Source organism: Coenobita brevimanus, chromosome 55, assembly GCF_032717465.1.
Source record: "Coenobita brevimanus isolate Jiangsu-jjx chromosome 55, ASM3271746v2, whole genome shotgun sequence".
NCBI lineage: Eukaryota > Metazoa > Arthropoda > Malacostraca > Decapoda > Coenobitidae > Coenobita > Coenobita brevimanus.
This window is the reverse complement of record NC_137008.1, coordinates 50,604,258-50,611,676: the sequence shown is the minus strand read 5'-3', so window position 1 is coordinate 50,611,676 and position 7,419 is coordinate 50,604,258.

The following is a 7,419-nucleotide window of genomic DNA, read 5'->3' as shown; positions in this document are numbered from 1 at the left end:
CCCCCCCATCCCTCCTCCCTCTTCCCCCTTCCCCTTACCCATCCCTCCCTCACATTAAAAATCCTTCCCTTTCTCTCCTTCCCTTCGTAAAACATTCCCTCCATCTTCATTCTTTGCCTTCCTCTCACCCCTCTCATATATATTTTGATTTTCTCTTCTTACGGTTTCTCTCTTCATTGTCCTTTTCATATTCTTATATATATTTTTTCATACTTTTTTCTCTTTTTCTTTTATTATCTCGAACACTTCTTTCCTTTTCTCTTCTTTTTCTCTTTTCTTTTAAAATTTCGACCCTCTTCCTCCCTTTCTTATTTTTCTCATTAATTCACCTCTTTTCTCGCTCATATTCTTATACTCTCCTCCCTTTTCTACTTCTTTCCTCTCTTGGTGTAGGAGAGGGACGCCTTCATGTGGTGGTACCGATATAAACAGGCGGTGGAGCTGCCAGGTAACAAAAACATCCCTGAACTCACTCCCTATTCCCTAACTGGAGGACGGTGGACAGTACGAGAAAGGTATCTTCAGCCTGCAGTCCACTGGGTTCAAGTATTCAGATGAACCTTAGGCTACAATTACTATTTCCTCTAGTTTCCTCAGCAATTTTCTTTCCTTTATTACTGTCTTATTTCTTAAACACTCTTCTCTCCCTCCTTCATACTTATAATTCCTTCAACAACCTGCATTTCTCTTTCATCTCCTCAATTTCTTACACACACTTCATTTCCCTCGTCAGTTCCTTACAGTTTCTTCGACACACTTTCTTCCCTTGTCAATTTCTTACCGTTTCTCAACAAATTTCTTTTAATGATTTCTCGATTCCCCTCAAGTACTTATTTTCTTCGTGTCCTCCTTTACCTATACGACGCTCCACTTCATCCCGTCCTTCCGTTTAAGCATTTGTTTCTGCCCTCTTAGTCATTTCTTAGAACTCTCTCTCTCTCTCTCTCTCTCTCTCTCTCTCTCTCACACACACACACACACACAAACATAGAGGAGCCGTGAAAAGAAAGTGCAAATTAAATGAAGATGAATTAGGAGGTCAGCGAGAGAGAGAGAGAGAGAGAGGGGGGGGGGGGAGTCAGAGAATGGAAGAGGAAGTCAGAGAGGAAGAGAGCAGAAAGAGGAAGTGCAGGTCAGAGAAGGAAGAAGAAGAGGACAGCAGAAAGAGGAGGAGGACGCCAGAGAAAGAGTGAAGAGGAGGTGAGAAAGAGGAAGAGGAGGTTAGAGAGAGAGGAAGAAGAAGAGGTGGTCAGAAAGTAGAAGAAGAGGTCAGAGAATAGGGAAGAAAAGGAGGTCAGAAGGAGGAAGAGAAGGCTAAAGAGGAAGAAGAGGAATCAGAAGATCAGAGGAAGAGAAAGTCATACGGAAAAAGGAAGAAGAGGTCAGAGAGGAAGAGGAGATGGAAGAGTAGAGGAGTTGGAGGAGAAAGAAGAGGAAGTATGGAGAGGACAGAAAGTCAGAGGGAAAGCAGGTGAGAAAGGAAGAGGAAGGAAGAGGAAGGGATGATATATAAAAAGAGGTAGTGAGAGAAAAGGTCATGGAAGAAGTGAGGAGGGAAGAGAAAATATGATGAAGAGAAAGTCGAGGAGGTGAATAGAAAGAGGGGATGAGGAGAGAAGAGGATGTATAGAAGGAAGAGAGAGAGAGAGAGAGAGAGAGAGAGAGAGAGAGAGAGAGAGAGAGAGAGAGAGAGAGAGAGAGAGAGAGAGAGAGAGACGGGTGATATAAAAGAAAAAGAGAACAAAACTGGAGAGAGAGGGAAGAAGAGGAATCAGTGAAATAAGAGGGGAGATAATGAAAGGTCAGAAAGTAAGGATGTGTAAGACGGAAGAGGAAGACAAAGAGGAAAGCAGGTCAGGGAATAAGAGGAAGCCGGAGGGGAGGACGAGATGAGAGGGGAAGGGGAAGGAAGAGTTCAGAGAGGGAGAGGAGGTCAGATGGAAGGAGGAGGTTTGGGAGGAAGAGAAGGGTGGACGAAGGAGAAGTAAGAATGGAAGAAGGCGAAGAGGAAGTAAGAGAGGAAGAGGATGTTACACAGCAAGAGATCAAAGAGGAAAAGCTCAGTAAGGAAAGGTAAGCGGGAGAGAGAGAGAGAGAGAGAGAGAGAAGGGGGGGAAGCAAGAGAGAGAGAGAAGGGGGGAAAGCAAGAGAGAGAGAGAAGGGGGGGAAGCAAGAACCAAAGAAAAGACAAGATGATTTTAAAGAGACAGAGGAGATCCGGGAGGAAGAGGACGTCCACACAGGAGAAGGAGGAGGAGGAGGAGGAGGAGGAGGAGGAGGAGCAGCAGCAGCAGGAGGAGGAATGAAAAAGGAAAAGAGCAAGGGTAAACGGAAGCCAGTGGTGATAAAAAAGAAAGGAAAAGAAACAGAAAGTAACAAAGAGGAGGCCAAAAAAAAAAAAAAAAAAAAAAAAAACCTGCATTAACCTCTTCAGACCAAAGACGTCTATTTTATCTTGCTTCCACCCTAAGATTTTGTACTCCGCCTAAGAAAGTATCTTGGTAGTGGAGGGGGGGGTTAATGAAGACTTAACTCCTCCAATTCGAAAAAAAAAAATCGAAAAAAAAGTCTTCCCTCAGCTTTTGTCGTGGGGAGATCTGGCTGTCTGTACTTATCTACCATCCAGTTTACTTCGCCTCATCGCTAGTGTAGGAGTCCAGGGCTAGTCTAACCACCCCGATATTTAGGCCAGGGTGACCAGCTTCCCTTCTTTAGTGTTAATATGGAAGACATAAACCCCTGCCTATACCCCAGCCACCCTTCAGATGGAAACCCTGGCCAGAGTGCCCTAACCCACTAGGCCACCAGGCGTTCGCTCTATCATAATGGTAATTGACAATGTAATGAAACTTCCCGGATTACAGGACACGAGTTGGCTTGTCACACAGAGTCCAGCCACCTGAAAATTGCACTACATCGAGTGAGTGGATAATGAGTAAACCAATAAAATAATAAATAACCTCTTCGGGGTGAAAGGGTTTAGGACGGGTGGAAAGAGGAAAAACAGGGAGATGAAAAAATGAGTACAAGAAAAATGTGCTTGATAGCCTGAGGTCAAGACAAACCATCATCATCATCATCATCCTACTCCTTCGTCTCCTCTTCCTCCTCCTCTTCATCATCATCATCATCATCATCATCATCATCATCATCATCGTCATCATCATCATCAAGGTAACCCCTTCCCCATTATTATAGACAAGGTGAATAATAATCAGAAACAATGCAAAGAACTTAAAAGTGTTAGAAACTGTTCCACTCCTCCATTCAGTCATTATTCATGCCTCGAAACTTTGAGAGAGAGAGAGAGAGAGAGAGGGTGGGTGGGAGGGAACAACGCATCCTATCGATCGTAAAAGCCCTTATGACGACAGCGGTGACGTCAGCTTCGTGGTGACGTTTGCCGCCCTCACTCTCAAATATTAAACTTTTTTTTTCTCTCTCCCTCTCTCTCTCTCACTCTCACTTTCAACCGCCCCCCCCCCTCCCTTTCCCGAGAGATGGGTAGGGTGTAGGGGCGATGGGTGCAGTGACAAGGGTGATGCACAGGGTGATGAGGCTTGTGTTGGCGATCACTACTCCACCTCTCTCTCTCTCTCTCTCTCTCTCTCTCTCTCTCTCTCTCGTTAACCCCTTCACTAATATACTCATTTGTCTTCATCTGACAGAACTGGGTCACTCATAACCTGAACGCATGGTTGCAAAGTTCAACGAACCTTAATTGTGAGAAAGGAATTCATCTCCTTGGTTATTAGTGAAAAATTTCCTCCGGTCAAACTACACCTGGCAATCAGTTAAGCAGAAAAGGTGCTATGGGTCTTTACCAGGTGAAAGTGAACAGGCTATAAAACAACAGACTTTATAAATGCGAAACGATCAACTCATTTAGCACTAATTTTTTTTTTTTTTAATCGAAGCTGAATTTGAATTTAAAAAAGATCACATCATCCACGTATTTTTAAAAGCTGTATATATATGACTGTCTGATTGTACGGGGGGAAAAAATGAAAATACAGAAATATATCATGAAACTAAAAGGGCTATGACCGTAGAAACAAGTGGGAGAGGAGAGATATTAATACTGACAGGATTTGTGACCGTACCTGCTGTGTGACTGTACCTGCTGTGTGACTGTACCTGCTGTGTGACTGTACCTGCTGTGTGACTATACGTGCTGTGTGACTGTACCTGCTGTGTGACTATACGTGCTGTGTGACTGTACCTGCTGTGTGACTATACCTGCTGTGTGACTATACCTGCTGTGTGACTATACGTGCTGTGTGACTATACCTGCTGTGTGACTCTACCTGCTGTGTGACTGTACCTGCTGTGTGACTATACCTGCTGTGTGACTGTACCTGCAGTGTGACTGTACCTGCTGTGTGACTGTACCTGCGGTGTGACTGTACCTGCGGTGTGACTGTACCTGCTGTGTGACCGTGCCTGCTGTGTGACTGTACCTGCTGTGTGACTGTACCTGCTGTGTGACTGTACCTGCTGTGTGACTGTACCTGCTGTGTGACTGTACCTGCCCTGTGACAATACCGGCTGAGACCGTACGTACATCCACCCACGTACCTTCTACTTTGCATAACCTTTCGTCTGCCCGTGACTCAACTACCTTGCACGTGACTCACACTGGTGGGTGTTAGACGCTGACTCTCTCTCTCTCTCTCTCTCTCTCTCTCTCTCTCTCTCTCTCTCTCTCTCTCTCTCTCGTATCCTAAAGACAACGACCTTTCAAACACCCACCTTACCCCAAACTTAGAATAATGTCAAATTCAGAACACACCAACTTCCCCTCTGTACCTTACCCCCTGGCTCCCTGTGCGTGGGTGTAGCTAAATGGCAATGAACTCTCCACAACTCATCTTGTTTATCAGAAATATTGCATCATATGGCCAGTATTTACGCTCTTCTCTCTCTCTCTCTCTCTCTCTCTCTCTCTCTCTCTCTCTCTCTCTCTCTCTCTATATATATATATATATATATATATATATATATATATATAGATAGATATATATCATATTCTTGCTACCGTCAGATGTTCATATTCATCACTATCCATGCCTCTTTTCCCACCTATGCATGACGTGAGTTAGGGTCCTGAGAGCAAGAAAAACCCTGACAGAAGGACATTCCCCTCAGTGTTGCATAAAATTCGGCACAGTGAAATCCGGTAACGTAGCCTATTTTCTAATTTATTCGTCCTACTTCCAGACGATTTCTCTTTCAGCTCTTCGAACTGGAGGATTTTGAAAGAGCCTTCACTAACCCCTTCACAACCCGGTGGCTCTCCAAAGCTGAAAAAAAAAAGTCTGAAAAGATCATGAATAAAATACAGGAAAAAATACGAGTTCCAGTTGAAACGGATTAATATTTTTTTTTTAACCACCTAATCAGTCAAAGGCCGCCTCAGTTCTCACGGGGTCACACTCTTATCACCTCCCTCCGTGTCATACAAAGAGCGTGGCAGTTGAACTCGTTTGCCGGTGTCTTTTATTGCGGTATGTAGCCCCAACTCGCCAGTCATCCTTTACACACAGACAATACAATGACGTTTCTCGGCAGCGTTTGAGTCGTTGGGGTTCTTTCTTCTTCCCTTTGGCTCGTTTCTCGCCACCAAAATTGATTTCCCTGATTTAGCTTTGTTTTCCTAGCTTATGGGTCTTTTAGGTTTCCTCTGCAGGTTTACTCGTTGACCTTCTCTACAATAGTACTCTTTTCTTTCCCCTTCCTGGCTCGTTTTTCCGTCCTCAAAATTGCTCTCCCTGATACAATTTTCTCTCCCTGGCTGATGCTTCTTTTTCTCTTCCTTTCTTCAATGCCGTTTTCACTGTCTCACTATATTTAGCTATCTCTCCCTGGTTCATGGTTCTGCTTTTCTTCCTTTAGTCCAATATACTTCTCACTGCCTCATCCTAGTTGGCTTTCATTCCCAGGCTTATATTTTTTCTTCCTTTCTCCAATACATTTCTCACTGTCTTACTCTGCATACTGTCTTTTAAAGTTGTCTTTGTCTCAGTCTCTTCCTTCTTCAGTGTCCTTCCCTTCTCCACCTTCGCTTTCCCTCTGCCCATACTAAAGAGGTTAATGAAGACTGCTTTTAACCCCTATTGATAAAAAGACTGAAACTCTACTACAGACCTTTATGAGGCTGAACAAAATCACGGTAAAGACGGCACCATAGTCTATGAATTATGAATCCTTAAGGTCGTTGTCTGCTCAAATCTTTTTTCCCTCGCCCTTGCCTGAACACCTTCCCTTAACCTCCTCCTCTCTTGCCTTCCTCTCCTCCCTCAGCTTTCCCCTTTCCCTTCCCCCCTCCCTCCAATCATCTTTCAACCTCCCCCGCCCTTGCATTTACCCTCCTTCCCTTAAGTTCTACCTCCCTGTCTTTCTCTCCTCCCTTAGCTTGCCCCTCTCCTTCGCCCACCCACTCATCCCTCAACCTCCCCAGCTCTTGCCTTAATTCCCTGCCCTTCTCCACCTCCCCCTCTCCTGCCTTAACCGCCCCTCCTCAGGTCCCCCTCCCCTTGCGTCGGCCGCCAGCCTCTGCCAGGTCAGTACTCAAGGTCAGAGTAAGGTCACGCCAAGCAGAGAAGGTGGTGGCGGGGATGTCCATTATGATGCTTCACTCCACACTTAATACTGCCCTCACATCACTTCACACTGGAATAATTTCGCCTCTTACTGCCTTCACTGTACCTCATATTTCTTTTCATTATCTCATACTGCCTCCACTTCACTTCACAAACCTCATACTGCATACTATCATCTCATTCTGCCTATACTGCATTTTCATACAGGGATCACTTCATCTCATACTGCTGCCACTCCACTCTACACTCCTCATGGTGCCTGCCATTGCGTTACCTCATACTATTTTAATTTAATCTTATTCTCACTTCACACTCTTCTCCCTTCACACTGCTTTCACTTAATACTTTCCCCATACCTTATGATGCTCTCAGTTCCTATAGCTTCCAAACCACTCATACTGCCACCATCTCATGCTGCGTACATAATATACTGCCTGAGCTGGTGGTAGGTGGTGGCGACCATCATCCACTCACCTAATGTAGTGCGTCCTATCCAGTACTTCTTCCTTCACATTTATCGTTTTTTTTTTTTTTCTCTCTGTCCTCTTCTCGTCCTATTTCTCCCATTCTTCTTGTCACTTTTTATCATTCTTCTTTCTATTTCAGATGGCTCTACTGTACACTGAATGACAAGCCATATAGTTTCCTGTAACCCAGTATGCCATTTACAAAGCTGGGTAGTAACCACATAACCAGACATCGGGGTGATGTGGAGCCTGCTATGGTGCCCCTGTTAACTGGGTGGAGACGCAAATACGGTGTCCATCCAGGAAGCAAACCTGCACGCCCTTCCCCGCACCTCGTTATGGCGAGGTGC